A 16744-nucleotide genomic window follows, 5' to 3' on the forward strand; every position below is an offset into this window, starting at 1 on the left:
ACGAGGGGACCACAAGCCGTACAAGCCTCCCGTCCACCCCAGCCAGGAACACCAACTTGACTACTTTGGAGTCAAGAGGGTGGAGAGATATGGAAAAATGGTGGTCGTCCCAAAGGATTGGATTCCTTTATCCAGTTGGCTTCAAGACCCAACAATCATGTCGGCCTGCGGCCTGTACAAGAATTTTCCCCAAGGTGGGACGTTTAGATTTTCCTTGTACGCACATTGTTTTTCCTTTGAAATTTTTCTAACTTTTTTCTTCCTATATTTTGCAGCGGACGCGTACGCCATGCTGGACAAAGAACAAAAGGGGGAGGTGGACATGTCGGAAATCGACTTGGCCAGATACAGGCTCGTCAAAAGATGTACGAGCAAACCAAGGAGGTATAGGTTTCTTTCTCAAAGTCTTTCGTTCGTGTTGATAGGCTGGGAGGAGGCTCCTTCCCTGTTTCACATGGACGACTCTTTTCGTCCTGTTGGTATGTTGGGAGGAAGCTCCTAAATGAGTCTACACAGACGCTGACACATTGCTTTATTTCTGTTTCACTAACTTTTACTTGTTCTTTTCAGCTGGCCACTCCCACCCCCAAAGCTAAGCGGAAACAGTTGTCCTCGGCTGCTAAGGACGGGAAAGCATCCAAGCAAAGGAAGACGGTCGCCACCAAGACCTCTTCTGTATCGGCGGCGAAGACTAAGTCGCAGGCTGCTTTGAAGCAGTCTAAAGGAGAGCCACCCCGGCTGGGTGATAGCGGGGTCTCCAAGGACGTGGATCCAGCCGCTAGGTCAGTCCACGATGAGTCCGTAAAAACAGTCGACGGGGGTAAGTCGACCCCGGAAAAACCGATTGGCCTCATCTCGACTCCGCATGTTGAGAAATTTAGAGAATCTGATTGGCTTGAGGCCTCTCAGTCGACTGGTAATCAACCCGGCTGCACCGGTGAGGAGGGCGACGAACCTAGGCCGCCTCCTCCTTTCACCTTCAACACTCTTTCTCTTTTGAGCTTCTCGGATGGTTAGTTTAAATAACGTTGCACAATTTTACTCGTTTTTAATACAAGTCCTATTGCTTGATCTAACACCCTTTTGCGGTCGTATGCAGATATCGCGGAGGAGCTAAACATGAAGCTGCTCGGGCAGTCCCTTACTAGCGCGGACAGGAAGGCCATGCGAGAAGCCATGGCCAAAGCCGCCCCCCAAAGCAACGAGACAAGTTGCGGGGGATCCATGAGGGATTCCTTGGTCATATGATTAATTGCAGTGCCGAGGTAACTTTTCGCAACCCTTTGCACTTTCATACTTAGAGTATTTTCTTTATTGTTTTGCTAATTTGATTTGTCTTGTATGCAGCTCTTCCTCCGCCTTAACGCCTTCCTAGAATGGAAGGATAAAGAATGAAAATGAGAGGATTAAGAGAGCTTGGAATGAAGTCCGAAATGCCGAGGATTCCGTCACTGGAACGGCCTCACTCCAGCGAACCTACTTCAAAACCCAAATCACTGCGTTGTCCGACAAGGTTGCGCAGCAGGCTAAATACCTAGTCAAATTAGGTTAGGCTCTTGAACAAGAGTCTTTGGATAGGGAAACCATGAGGCAGGAGAGAGGGATGCGGCCATCCTAGACGGCCAACGCTAGAAGGAGGGCTTTGAGGCTTCAGAGAAGCTGAAGGGGGACGTGGACCTGGCTCAAAAGAACCTCATGGAGGCCTTAGATGAGGCGGACACACTTAGGGCCAAGGTGGAAATTGTAAAGAAGTCCATTTCGGACTAAACAGAACAGTTGAAAGCACCTCGGCCGCCCAGTGCAGATGAGGTCGTCCGCATCGAGCACAACACCAAGGAAAGGTTGAAAAGCCACATCTTCGAGGCGTTTGAGCTGATGGTGGAGGAAGTGGAGTCCGCCTATTATCAAGAGCGCTTCACTAAGCGTATCAACTTTGTCTGCCTCAAAGAGGAGGCCAAGAAGGCCGGACAGCCTTTTCCCAAACTTGACGTTACGCCGACCGCTTTGGACGAGGAGGAGGATGAGGTAGACGAGGCGGAGGGCGAAGAGGGAAAAGAGAAAAATCCTGTTGATGATGCATCCACTCTTGCCTCCGAGGAACCTATCCAAGACAAAGACTTGGCTAAATAGAGCTCAGGTCCTCCACCGGTCGTCCCCTAATTCAAGCCTTCTAGTGTTTAACTTTTGTTTTTGTTGAACCATTTTTATTTTTATTTGGTGCCTCCTGTTTTGAGCGTCTTTGTAAGATATTTTACCGCCTTCTGAGCGGCTTTTATCAATGCTAATTTTGCCGCCTTCTAAGCGGTTTTTATTTTATCTGTTCCATACTTAGCAAATTTTTACGCATTTTTACGCTTTATTGCCACGCCCATTTATTCGGCGTTCGCCTAGTCCATATTTTGAGTGGTTTGATTGACTTGGTAGTTTTTATACCTTAAAGGCCGGTATGACAACTAGCGAGTTAATAAAATCATAGTAATGATTGCCCTTGGACTAGGTGAAACGCCGAATCAACAGCTTATGCGGCCGCTTGATGGGCCTATGTGAGCCGTCCGTTGAATCTATCACTCGAACATACTCGGGAAATTTCAAGTAATATCTCAACTCGGAAATTTCTAAGTTTAGCCGGGCTAGAATGCCTAGGTATGCCCCTGCCCCCATTTTAGGAGGTGAATTCCTTTGATAGACTTAGGATACCTGGTGCCTTTACCGTCCGCCCCGATGGGGGGTTAGACGTTTACCTATGACTTTCCAGTGATCATTTTCATTTTTTAATTTTTTTTTTAATTAAGGTGACCCTTTGTGACCTGCTTACTATATGATTTTCACTCGGCCTTTCAGCTTAAATAACGAAAAGCATATGCAAGCAAAACCAAATAACTCAATAAGATAACAATGCCTGACTTTTTCCTTAATTTGTCAAGGTTACATTCTTGGGGTCGTACGACTTTAATTACATTGCTCGGTCGTTAGGACCTAGCTGTATATACATCTTTTTGGCTAAGTACAAGGAAAAAACTTAAACATATAATATTTTTTTGAGATTGTCCGTGTTCCATGTTCGTGGAATTGGACGGCCATCTAGGGTTTCAAGACGGTAAGTACCATCTCAAACTTCCTTGCTGATTCGATACGGCCCTTCCCAGTTTGGGGTTAACTTGCCATCCTCATTTTCTCAGCCTACAGCTTCCATTTTTCTCAACACCAGATCCCCCATCTTTAGCGGACGCTTAGACACTCGGCGATTGTATGCCCTTGTCATCCTTAAACGATAGATTTTGTGTCTGAGCGCCACATTTCCCCTGGCCTTTGGAAGAAAGTCCAGGGCGGTCTTCATGGCCTCCCAATTGGCCGATTCATCATATAACATCACCCGAAGGTTAGGCTCGTACATCTCAATTGGGAGAACTCCTTCGGCACCATAGACCAAAAAGAATGGGGTGTCTCCTGTGGAAATTTTTGCTGTTGTTCGTATGGACCACAACACATTAACCAACTCATCGGCCCACAGGCCGCCTGCTTTTTCAAGCTTGCGCTAGATACCATTGGAGATCAACTTGTTGTAGGACTCTACTTGGTCGTTGGCTTGTGGTTGGCCGACTGAGGCAAAGTAATGAGTTATGCCCTGGTCTCCCAACCATTCCTTAAGCTGGCGTGTTTTAAACTGGGGTCCATTATCGAACACCATTGACTGAGGTACTCCATAGCGAGTAATTATGTTCTTCCATATGAAGGCTGACACATCCGTCCATTTAATGCCTCGGACGGCCTCGGCTTCAACCCACTTTGTGAAGTAGTCAACTGCTACTAACACATATCGCCTTTGACCAGACGCTGGCGTATACGGACCCAAGATGTCCATGCCCCATTTTGCAAAGGGGAGCGGACTACTTATGGCCGACAAACTGTTAGCTGGGCGATGAATTAGGGTCACAAACTTCTTGCACTTGTCACATTTCTTTACCATTTTCATGGTGTCTGACTTCAAGCTCGGCCAGTAGTATCCTAGGTGGGTGGCCTTTTCAGCCAAGACTCGCCCTCTAATATGGGAACCGCAATTCCCTTGGTGAAGGTCGTCTAGCACATCATGCCCCCTCTTATGGGTAATACACTTCAGATAAGGCTTCACAAAAGCTTTCTTAAATAACTCCCCCTTCTTCATCTCGAACCAGGCCGCTCTCTTTTTCATCAACCAGCTCTCTTTCAGATCGGCCGGGAGCAATCCATCCCTTAGGTAGGAAATGATTCCATCCATCCAAGTTGAGCTTCTATCAATGATTTGTACTGGCTCGACATCAATACTCCTCTTTTCCTTTACTTCCCAAAACACTGATCTGGGAGTATCACATGATGTCGAGGATGCTAATTTGGAGAGGGCGTCCGCTTGATGATTGGGCAAACGGGGAACTTGTTGTAGAGTAAAGTGTTCTAGGCTCCCGGCCTCTTCTTTGAATTTCTTCAAATATTTCGTCATGGCTGGCTCCCTTGCTTCAAAGTCACCATTCACTTGGCCGACTATTAGCTGGGATTTCGAGCTCACATCAACCTTTGTTGCTCTTGCTGCTTTACACATTCTAAGGCCGGCCAGGAGGGCTTCATACTCGGCCTCGTTGTTAGAGGCTTGGAATTGAAATCTCAGCGTATAATCAAACTTGTCCCCTTCGGGAGATTGACAAATAACTCCAGCACCACATCCGGTTGCTGTTGCGCTACCATCTACATATACTTTCCAGATCTGGTATCCAGCCGGCTGTAAGTCTGGCCATGTCATCTCAGCCAAAAAATCAGTAAAGGCATGCCCCTTTATATCTTTTCTAGGCTCGAAGGTGATGTCGAAGCCTCTCAATTCTAAAGCCCATTTAAGCATGCGGCCACTAGCTTCTAAAGTTGCAAATGGCTTCTTGGGTTGTTGATCTTCGTAGACCACAATTAAGTGTGCCAGGAAATACGGTCGCAACTTCTTTGATGCCATATACAATGCTAGGCCAAACTTTTCAACAGGGGGATACCTAAGCTTGGCGTTGTGTAATACATGACTGATAAAATAGACTGGAATCTGGTGGTTGTCCCTTTCAGCAAGCAGGACAACACTTAAAGAGTGTTCAGAGATGGCGAGATAAATGTATAGCTTCTCATTCTTGAGTGGGCTGACGAGCCGAGGCAATGTATGCAGATGACTTTTTAACTGTACAAATGTTTCCTCAGCTTCTTCTGTTCACTCGAACATGGCTTTCTTTTTGATGGTTTAGAAAAGTATCGGCATTTATTCCCTGATCTTGACAGAAATTGACCAAGTGCTACTAAATAGCCGATCAATCTTTGCTCTTCTTTAATTGTTCTTGGTGACTTCATGTCCAAGACGACTTGAATTTTTTCAGGGTTAGCCTCAATTCCACGTTGATCAATAAAAAATCCGAGAAATTTACTGAACTCAACACCAAAGACACACTTCTTCGGGTTTAACATCATCTTATGCCGCCTGAGTTCGGTAAAAGTTTCTCGTAGATCCTTCAAATGATCGGCCGACTCTTTTAACTTGACAATCATGTCATCGATGTACGCCTCCATGTTCCAGCCGAGCTGATATCTAAAGACTGTATTGACAGGTCGCTGAAAAGTTGCAAAGGCATTCTTGAGGCCGAATGGCATAACTCTGTAACAATACAACCCCTGCTCAGTCACAAATGCGGTTTTCTCTTGATCTTTTTCCCATATAGGAATTTGATGGAATCCGGAGTATGCGTCCATGAAGCTCATTAGGGCATGCCCGGCCGTGGAATCAACCAGACTGTCAATTTTGGGCAAGGGAAAGCTATCCTTAGGGCATGCCTTGTTCAAATCTGTATAGTCTACACACATCCTTCAAGTTCCATTCGGCATCTTCACAAGGATTACATTAGCCACCCAATCAGGGTAATAGCATTGCCGAATAAAACCAGCGTCCAACGGCTTTTTCACCTCGGCTGCGGTCGCTTGGTTCCTCTCTTCTCCATGATTTCTTTTCTTCTGGAGAACAGGTTTTACCACTAGATTAACAACTAATTTGTGTACGGCCAGGTCAGGACTTATACCTCGCAACTCACTAACTTCAAATGCAAACACATCTTTGAATTCTCTCAACAGTTGGACTAATTCATCCCCAAGCAGAACCAAAGCTATAGTGCCTTCACTGACCGTCCGTCTTGGTTGATCGGGATCAAGCACTATATCTTGGTGATCGCCGGCTGGCTAGGGCCTTAACTCTTCTGCCCGGCCGACGGTCATTAACTGTTATGCTTGGTCTGTCTTGGCCGCCTTACGCTTCTGGCTGACCTGGTATGCTTGGAGTGAGGGTCCTCCATCTTTTGGCTCGGACGACTTTGGTCCGCGTATGGTTGGCTTAACAGCCAACTGGTTACATTCCATAGCCATTTTTTGACTTCCTTGAATTGATCCAATTTTCCCGTCCGTCCTTTCAAACTTTAGCAGCATCAGATGAGGAACAATGACTGCCTTAGATGAATTCAGTGTGGGGCGGACGAGTATGACATTACAGACAGTAAGCTCTTAAACCACCAGGAAGTGGACAATCATGTCCCTTCCTACCTCCTTCTGGCCAAAACAGACGGGCAAGTCTATCTGCCCAACTGGATAAATGACATTCCCCCAAACCCGACCAAAGGGTGGTGTAGACACCCATTTGTGTCTCCCCAAAACCAAACCCAATGATGAGTACCTTTCATGTCGAATCATAATCGAATGAAGTGAAAGTGTGGAAGGTCTTGTGTTGGGGTTAGTTTTAATTCTTTTCTTTCCCTCTGTTTTTGAAAACCTATTTTAAGAAAACATCCAATCCAATTTGGTTTGGTCTATGGCAAGGGTCCAATAATAGTGTAGTTGGGTCGGGTTCGAAAAGAGCTTTCCAACGATATATTATAAGCCCAATTCCGATGAATAATGAGGAAGTTATGGCCAAATTACTACACTGGGCCCGGTTTGATTGTTATATACGGCCCAATGATCTAGAGGAGGGCCTATTATGATTTATCATTCCTAATGCGATTAGGATTTATTATAGTCTTCAAGAGTCTTCTAGAAGGTTCTTTTCATTCCTAATTTGATTAGCATTGATAAATTGACTTTAATTGACTTTTAAGAGTTTTAATTAGAATAAAAGAAGTGTTTTTAAGGAAATTACAGTTTTACCCTCTCGTACGCTTAAATTTTATCAAAATAAGAAAACGCGTGGAAAAACTGATTGCAATGTCTGGCGACAGGCGCGTGTTTGGCGATAATGTCGTGTTTTACTCTTTTCGAAACCCTGATTCGTTTTTTATCATGTTCGGATGATTTTCTCTATAAATAGCCTCCTAAAATTCTATTTTCAATCATCAACAACTACCAATTCTCTCTCTCATCAAGAAATTCTTGATATTCTCTCTCTCTTTTCTAAACTAGCTTTTTTCTCATACAAAATTCCACATTCACAAGATCTAGAGACACCTAGCCAAGTTCGAAGTTGCCTTCGCCCTAGACGTGAAAGGTTTTAATTTATGAGGGTTTAGTCCCAAATCTCTCTTTCAATTATTTGATTTAATTGCTTTGTTTTATTATTTTCCTTGAAGTTACTAACATGTGTATTTTGTTATTAGAAAAAGATACGAGGCATCCAAGTAAGTGCTTTAATTGTTTGCATTGTTATTATGATATAGAAATCATGTCTAGGTTGTTATTATGATTCCTAATGTCATGTTTGGGTATTTTGATCTTCCCAGTATCATGTTTAGGGAAAAGGTTATAGTATCAAATATGCTTATTATGATTTCTATGATGCTTCCTATTGTCTTTCTTAATATCATGTTAGGACTAAAGCTTTGATTTTTTTTTGTTTAGTGATATGCTAGGGTTTGTTATTAATCTTGTTAGTATCATACCTAGGATCTTGCTATTATTATGCTTTATTTTTAACATGATTATTTTGGTTATAATTATGATTATGATTATATATAATTTGATTATTATTATGTTGCTTGATATTTATTGTTATTGCTTGATCACACCTTTTATTCATTATTAAAGGGAATTTGTACTTGTAATCACGCTTAATAAGATAATTAATAATCTTGTTCAGGGTTAATATGATTATAATTCAAGTGATCGCCAATAATAGTTTTATTTGTGCTTTAATATTCAACCAACATAGATAAATAGGTTTAGGGTTAACCTATGGATTGCATGTTAATCAGAAAGCGCACATGAATACGATTAGAATAAAGTAGAGGCCTATTATTAGTCAGGTTCAGTCTCTTTTAGATTGGATTTGTACCTTCATCACCGAACTTCCAGTCTTGGTTCTAGACCTATTGGAGTTAACGATCTCCTGGATCGTTAAGGGGTGTAACCTTCACCCTGTGAACGGTTTAAAAGTTCCTAAAACTTGTTGGCGACTCTTTTGCTCTAGCTTCCTTCCCTTTGGACGCCACTATACTTAAGTGTATGATCACAGTGGGGTTCAAGTTTGGGCTAATGCTTGAAATATTCCCTACAGTTTTTGGCGACTCCGCTTCGGAGGATTTCTATTTTAATTCCTAAAAATTTATTTCGGCAATGATTTAGAATGAGTGAATGAGACTAGAAAAGTTCTAAGTATTTCATGTGCGTAATTTTGATTAACATTATTGTCATATGCATAAAAAAGATCTCATTGGAAAGACCATCTATAATGAGTTAAAAACATAGGATTTTTACACGTAGGAAATTTGAGGAATATCTTTCACAACTAGGATCGAAATAATGCTGCGCGAAATTAGAAAATTTTATCGAGCATAGAAAGCTGCTGAGGCATGTAGGAACTGGCGTCTAGAAAACAGAGTCTGTCACCGATGATATGACTCTATCGCCAGGCGACACTTCTATCGCCAGGCGACAAAGCCATATTGCGGCGACAACCTCTGTTCGCTGGCGCCGAGTTCTTCCAATACCGAGCCAGAAATGTGCGTTCTAATTTCAACCAGTTTTTAACACCGTTTGCTCGATTCTACTTCCTGATTGAGTTTTCCTCACTTTTCCGAAACCCATATGTGTTCTACATATGGACATAACCCTCTGGGAATTCATGCTCCATCTACTTGATTGAATGCTCTGTGCAACAAAGGGTACATCCGAGAATGTTGAATTCACCAAACCATGGAAGCGAGTTTTTAACTCACGGTGTCCTATCCACTCGCGCCAACCCTTCAAAAGGTAAAGCTTCCGCGCGGTGCATCCGAACAATTAACCATGGACCCTCTTTGACTAACCCATATCCCGAACTTTAGAGAACTAGAGCCATGGTTAGGTTGCAAACTCATTGCATAATATTGTGCCTACTTGCCTAATTGTGCATTATTTGTTGTGCATACTCTATGTGTTTTTCCTAACCGTTTGTTTGACTTGTGTTTAAGACTAAAATAAACTAATTAATGACTAAAAGGACTTTGCCTAATTAATTAATTAATTAATTTGAGTAATTAAAGTCTAATAATTTAATCAGAATTGTCTTAGTACGACTTTAGGCATGTCCCGTAGAGTTGAAATACTGAAAGCAGTCCTAGATTAACGCTCCAGTAACGACACCACAATTTGGACTTCAATGCCACACTATGTTGTGCAACGCATGGCGACAGCTCTGTCGTCTGGTGCTGCACTGCAGAGTGCGGCGACAGTCTTGTTGCTTTGGCGACAGTTTAGTATTTTACTCGAGTCATCACGACGAGTCTAATTGAACATTTTGCTAATCAGTTCGATTATTTTCTTAATAACAATACCTTTATTAAATCCTTAATTGAGTCTAATCACATAGTCTAGCCACATGGTCTTACACAAGAGTCTTAACATGTCACCTACACTCATTAGTCTTAGCACACACTTTGAGTATATGGCACCATGACCATGTCTTAGGTTCATGCATGAGTCGGTTTTTTCCGTCATTTGAGTTGGGGGTACATTCTATTCCTAATATTTCATCTCTCCATCTACATTATCTTTCCATTCTCTACATGCTTTCTCCATATCACAACCTTCATTCTTCCAAACTCCTTCCATCTATTGCATGTTGAATAGAGTTTGAGTCAAATAATTAACAGTGAATATCCCTAATTTCCCTTTCCACAGTACTTGGTCAAGGAGAGAAGGGCGATTAATCAAAGGTAACACCTTTGTTCAAGTTCAACTTTTTGATAAACCGGTTGGTCGAAAAAGAAAAGCTAAGAAGATAATGGCAAGTCAAGAAGAAGTCAATGAGCTTAAGAAGCAAATGGCTGACGTGACTGAGGTGTTGAAGACTTTAACCCTCCAAATTAATGACCCTGTGAAGCAACAACAGATGGAGCTCATGCAAGAGAGCTTGAGCAAAATATCCAATGACTATAAATTTCAGGGCATTAGCTCGCAAGGGGTCTCGGTGGACAAGGAGCTTCTTCCGCAGAAGTTCAATGCCACTGACATCCCTAAGTTCAAGGCAACAAATAATCCTTACTTTCACTTAAGAGCTTTTGAAACCATAATGAACATTAAGGGGATTGATAGAAAAGTCTTTCATTCCTTTTTTTCCTTATCTCTTGAAACTGTTTGTCAATAATGGTTCTTTTCTCTTGATAAAGAGAAAACCTCTACTTGGGATGTTATTGTAAATGCTTTCATTGATAGATATAAGTGTAATATTCAAGTTGAAACCAATTATAGACAACTTGAGATGCTAAAACAAAAAGAGAATGAAGGCTTTACTTCATTCTTTAATAAGTGGAGGGAAACTTTCGCTAAGATGATTGAGGTGCCCTCTGAAAAAGAATCTGTGAGGATGTTCATAAAAAATTTACAAGAAAAGTATTCGTAGCATTTAAAATATCAACACAACTTGAATACTTTCAAGGCCGTTTATGACATAGGAATTGAAATCGAAGATGACCTCGCAAAGAAAAAAGCTACTAACAATAGTAACCACAGTGGCTGGAAAGAAAAGAAGAACGACAATCCTTCTTCTTCCGAAAACGCCCACTCTAGTAACAATGTTAGTACCTTTGACCATGACAGTGTCTTAGCTATGGATAATCAAGGATATAAAAAGAAACCCAGGAGAGAACTCACATCCATTGGAATGACCTACGATGCTGCTTTTGATCGTCTCTATGATCGAGGATTAATCAAACCTATTGGCCCTATCGAGGATCCAACGCCAGAAAATCGATCTTCGAGATGGAATCTCAACTCTTATTGCAAGTACCATCGAGGAAACGGTCATACCACTGATGAATGCTTCAAGTTTCAAAATCTCATTCAAGATCTCATAGAAGCAAACAAAATCCCATTGCCTCTAGCTAACGAGAAGACTAGGTGATGATGAAGCAAACAACACAAGACAAGAGGCGAGCTGCAACGACAAGATTTCATGACCTCTTTTTCTATTTCTTTTTCATTTTTTCCTTTCCCCGATAAGTCTAGCATTGGCACCTTTCTTTTCCCTTAAATTTATGTTGTAGGTTTTTTCTTTTTTCCTTTTAATAAAATGAGCGTTTATTTTCTTGCATATGATTATTGCATTGCATTGCATCGCCAAAAAAAAATGTTGAACTAAGCACAAGGTATACCAATGATTTGAGGCACCCCTTGTAGCCACATCATATCACCTTTCACCCTTCAAATATAAATCCTTTCTTGATAAACCACTTTGAGCCTCGTCTAACGATAGACCTTTCATTTTTCAACCCATGTATGGGATGGTGTGCAACTTGAGCAATTTTCAATTTCATAAATAGCTTGAGTGACTTCAAAAGATTAAAATAGCAAAAAATAAGCAAAAAAATAAATGAAAGTGTGCAAAAGGGCAAGTGTTCCAATGTCTTTGACATGAACATGTCTTTGATATGAACACGTCTCAAATTGCGTCTCTTATCGAGTGCTCGGTACCGTGCTTGAGAAACATGAATGCCAAGTGAGTGATAGACCGCATGATCGGGATTTCCCACACTTATAAAAATAATATAAATGCTAAAGCAAAAGAGAAAAAAGAGCTAAAAAAAGAGTTAAAAGCCTCAAGCATAATAATACAAAGATTCTAAAGCAAGGTTGCACACCTTGGGGGCTTATCTTGGGTCTTGAGCCTTTATCCCCTTTTTCTTCAAACCTTTAGCCTAACCACGTTACAACCCTTAAAAGACCTCTTTGAGATATACACACTTGTGCGAGTTCGTCTAGAGCTACGTTCGGCCTAATTCCTAACGGATGCGTAGGCAACGAACCTCACACCGAGGTGCGGCCGTAATAAACATGCATTTATATTCACATTCACACACTCACACTCACACCATGATCATATCAAAGGATCTCCAATGCTTATCCCTATCCATTTAGAACTAGACTTGGGGGCTTGATCCCTACATCATTAGCCTACCCAGCCTAAGAGTCATCACCATTTGACTCTTTTCAATATCTTTTTCCACACACTTAGCCCTTGCGGCCTAACTTTAGTATCACCATCACACACATCACATATACATGACCAAATATACTTCCCTTAGGTACCCTTTGTTATGAAGTCTTAACACAACGCTGAAGCGTGCTTTGTCATATTAAGATCAATCATCATTGCATCACAAAGTATGAAGTACTTAGCCTCCACGCCTAAGTTACCTAAATACTTTCATTATCGAGTCAACTAGGATAGTCTAAGATGTTACAATCCTTGTACCGTGAGAGACAACGTTAACGGATTAAGCTCATTCAACATGCACCCTCAAACACTTTGATTCTTTTTCGCGTCTTTCTTTTTCAGGAGAAAGTCGGTACCCTCCACAAAAATGACGAAATTTTTTTGCTTTTTTGCATTTCGAGTCGCACGATCACACTACAACGCACACACGAGTCATGTACACATTGAGTCATGTCGTGTTATCACAATGAGTCAACACTATGCACACACGAGTCACACGAAGTGAGTTGTCATTAAGTCAAGTTTATACCTTGAGTCATGTCAAGTCAAGCAACTCTAAGTCTTAGGTAAACCCTAAATTACATGAGCAAAGTCCTGAAATATAAATGCAGTTGCATCTCAGCAAGCAAGAACAACCGCGAATATGACACATGAGATTCCTCCAAGATGAGAGGAGTTTGAGCAAAATTACATAGGTCAGTAAATTAAAGATGAAGATCTTTAATTTACAAAAGATTTGAGCGGATTTGGTTGAAAGTAAACAACCAAGTTCAAAGTTCGGAGCAAAACCAAGCAACAGCGGCAGCAAGAGCAAAATAGGGAAGACCCGACTCCAGCGCCAGATGACAAGGTTGTCGCCTGGCGACAGAGTATAATCGCGGCGCCAGAGGCGACAGAGCTCGAAGCCTCTCGGAATGGTTATTTCGACCTCATACAACAATTATGGGTTCCTTGGTACGCCAATTAGCCCCTATAAGCAAACTGACATGATTAGTAGTCGGCTTGATTACAATCGCAGTAAGTGATTGACCTGACGACGATCGTCTCACTTAGCTTAAGCGCCTAAGCATTAGCTCATTACAAACATCAACGCATCGATTCAAAAGCAAAAGCAAGCACTTATATGACAATTTTTCCAAGATTGGATTGTCATCGCTAACTGACAATATTTCCAAATATGGATTGTCGGGCATTTTCTTAAATGACAATTTTTCCAAGATTGGATTGTCATCTCTTGCGGATTGTCGTGCTCCTTCTTTGTTTGGAAAGTTTTTTTCAAGTTCGGATTGTCATACATTCATTGATCGCTGGCAAGTTTTCCGAGATTGGATTGCCATACACAAGTTCCCTATGCCAAAATTTCCCAAAGGATTGTCGTAGGTCTCTATTCATCATAAAATTCGGCAAAAGTTCCTCAACGTGGATTGTCATTCATTTCAGTAAGTGGTAAATTTCTCGAACTGGATTGTCGATCGACTCTTTTTTGGCAAGTGTTCCAAGACGCGGATTGTCAATTGTGGCAATATTTTCCTAAAAGGATTGTCGCATAGCATTTGCAAAATTCCAAGGTGGATTGCTTTCAAGAGTTATATTCCAAGATGTGGATTGTCAATCGTAGCAAAATTCTTATGACAGATTGTTACGAAGCATTGGCAACTTTACCCAAAAATTGGATTTTGGCAAATTTTCCGAGACACGGATTGTCGCTTCATCGTGGCAACATTTCCAAGGATGGATTGTTACGAAGCATTGACAACTTTCCCTAAATCGAATTGTCATACATCATACAAGAGTTGTGTTGGCAACTATTCCCAAAGAAAAGAGGATTGTCATCAACGCAAAGGCACCGACATACTGGTTCATGATTCAGAAGCACCGACGTACTAGTTCAAAAGCAGCAAAGCGCCGACGCAATGGCATAGAAAAAGCAAAAAGGATCAACGGGCGTTGGTCTTCGGTAATACTCTTCAGGGTATTGTCGCAACAAATGAGGATAGTTTTAGACAAAGCAATCTTTGATCGTAATCCCTGACTTGCGGAAGATGGTCACAAAGCGCTAGAAGGTCGTTTCAGGCGAAGCAATCTTCGATGGGGTTCTCTAACTTGTAGAAGTCTATCACGGCGGAATTAGAGACAGTTACAAGTGTAGCAGTATTCAGGCGGTGTTCTCTAGCTTGCGGAAGATCGTCAAAACAAACAGCAGGATGGCGTTCCCTAGCTTGTGGAAGGTTTTCACAACATCAAATGCAATACAAATCGGATACTTTCAAAGACGTGTGCTCGACGGTGCAACACACGGGTTTCTTAACTCTTTTATCTATTTTAAACTAACGCTAGTTTGCAGGTATCGGCGTTACAAGAGTGATTTAGGATCGCAGCACGTTCTGAATCATTCTCCGTCCCTATCGATACTTTGACTTTTGTTTTCAAAACTTGTGTTTCTCCAAACTCAGTCAAAGTGGGGGCTTCTGTAGACACCCATTTGTGTCTCCCCAAAACCAAACCTGGTGATGAGTACCTTTCACGCGAATCGTAATCGAATGAAGTGAAAGTGTGGAAGGTCTAGTGTTGCGGTTAGTCTTAATTATTTTCTTTCCCTCTGTTTTTGAAAATCTATTTTAAGAAATCATCCAATCCAGTTTGGTTTGGTTCATGGCAAGGTCCAATAATAGTGTAGTTGGGTCGGGTTCAAAAAGAGCTTTCCAACGATATATTATAAGCCCAATTCCGATGAATAATGAGGAAGTTATGGCCAAATTACTAAACTGGTCCGGTTTGATTGTTATATGCGGCCCAATGTTCTAGAGGAGAGCCTATTATGATTTATCATTCCTAATGTGATTAGGATTGATTATAGTCTTCTAGAGTCTTCTAGAAGGTTCTTTTCATTCCTAATTTGATTGGCATTAATAAATTGAATTTAATTGACTTTTAAGAGTTTTAATTAGAATAAAAGAAGTGTTTTTAATGAAATTACAGTTTTACCCTCTCGTACGCTTAAATTTATCAAAATAAGAAAATGTGTGGAAAAACTGATTGCAGCGTCTGGCGACAGGCCTGGCGTTTGGCGATAGGCGCGTGTTTGGCGACAGTGTCGTGTTTTATTCTTTTCGAAACTCTGATTTGTTTTTTATCATATCCGGCCGATTTTCTCTATAAATAGCCTCCTAAAATTATGTTTTCATCATCAACAACTATCAATTCTCTCTCTCATCAAGAAATTCTTGATAATCTCTCTCTCTTTTCTAAACTAGCTTTTTTCTCATACAAAATTCCACATTCACAAGATCTAGAGACACCTAGCCAAGTTCGAAGTTGCCTTCGCCCTAGACGTGAAAGGTTTTAATTTATGAGGGTTTAGTCCCAAATCTCTCTTTCAATTATTTGATTTAATTGCTTTGTTTTATTATTTTCCTTGAAGTTACTAACATGTGTATTTTGTTATTAGAAAAAGATACGAGGCATCCAAGTAAGTGCTTTAATTGTTTGCATTGTTATTATGATATAGAAATCATTTCTAGGTTGTTATTATGATTCCTAATGTCATGTTAGGGTGTTTTGATCTTCCTAGTATCATGTTTAGGGAAAATGTTATAATATCAAATATGCTTATTATGATTTCTATGATGCTTCCTACTGTCTTTCTTAATATCATGTTAGTATCATGTTAGGACTAAAGCTTTGATTTTTATTGTTTAGTGACATGATAGGGTTTGTTATTAATCTTGTTAGTATCATGCCTAGGATCTTGCTATTATTATGCTTTATTTTTAACATGATTATTTTGGTTATAATTATGATTATGATTATATATAATTTGATTATAATTATGTTGCTTGATATTTATTGTTATTGCTTGATCACACCTTTTATTCATTATTAAAGGAAATTTGTACTTGTAATCACGCTTAATAAGATAATTAATAATCTTGTTCAGGGTTAATATGATTATAGTTCAAGTGATCGCCAATAATAGTTTTATTTGTGCATTAATATTCAACCAACATAGATAAATAGGTTTAGGGTTAACCTATGGATTGCATGTTAGTCAGAAAGCGCACATGAATACGATCAGAATAAAGTAGAGGCCTATTATTTGGGCAGGTTCAGTCTCTTTTAGATTGGATTTGTATCTTCATCCCCGAACTTTTAGTCTTGGTTCTAGACTTATTGGAGTTAACGATCTCCTGGATCGTTAAGAGGTGTAACCTTCACCCTGTGAACGGTTTAAAAGTTCCTAAAACTTGTTGGCGACTCTTTTGCTCTAGCTTCCTTCCCTTTGGACGCCACCATACTTAA

The sequence above is a fragment of the Chenopodium album genome, chromosome 1, assembly GCF_948465745.1.
Source record: "Chenopodium album chromosome 1, dcCheAlbu1.1, whole genome shotgun sequence".
NCBI classification, from domain to species: Eukaryota; Viridiplantae; Streptophyta; class Magnoliopsida; order Caryophyllales; family Amaranthaceae; genus Chenopodium; species Chenopodium album.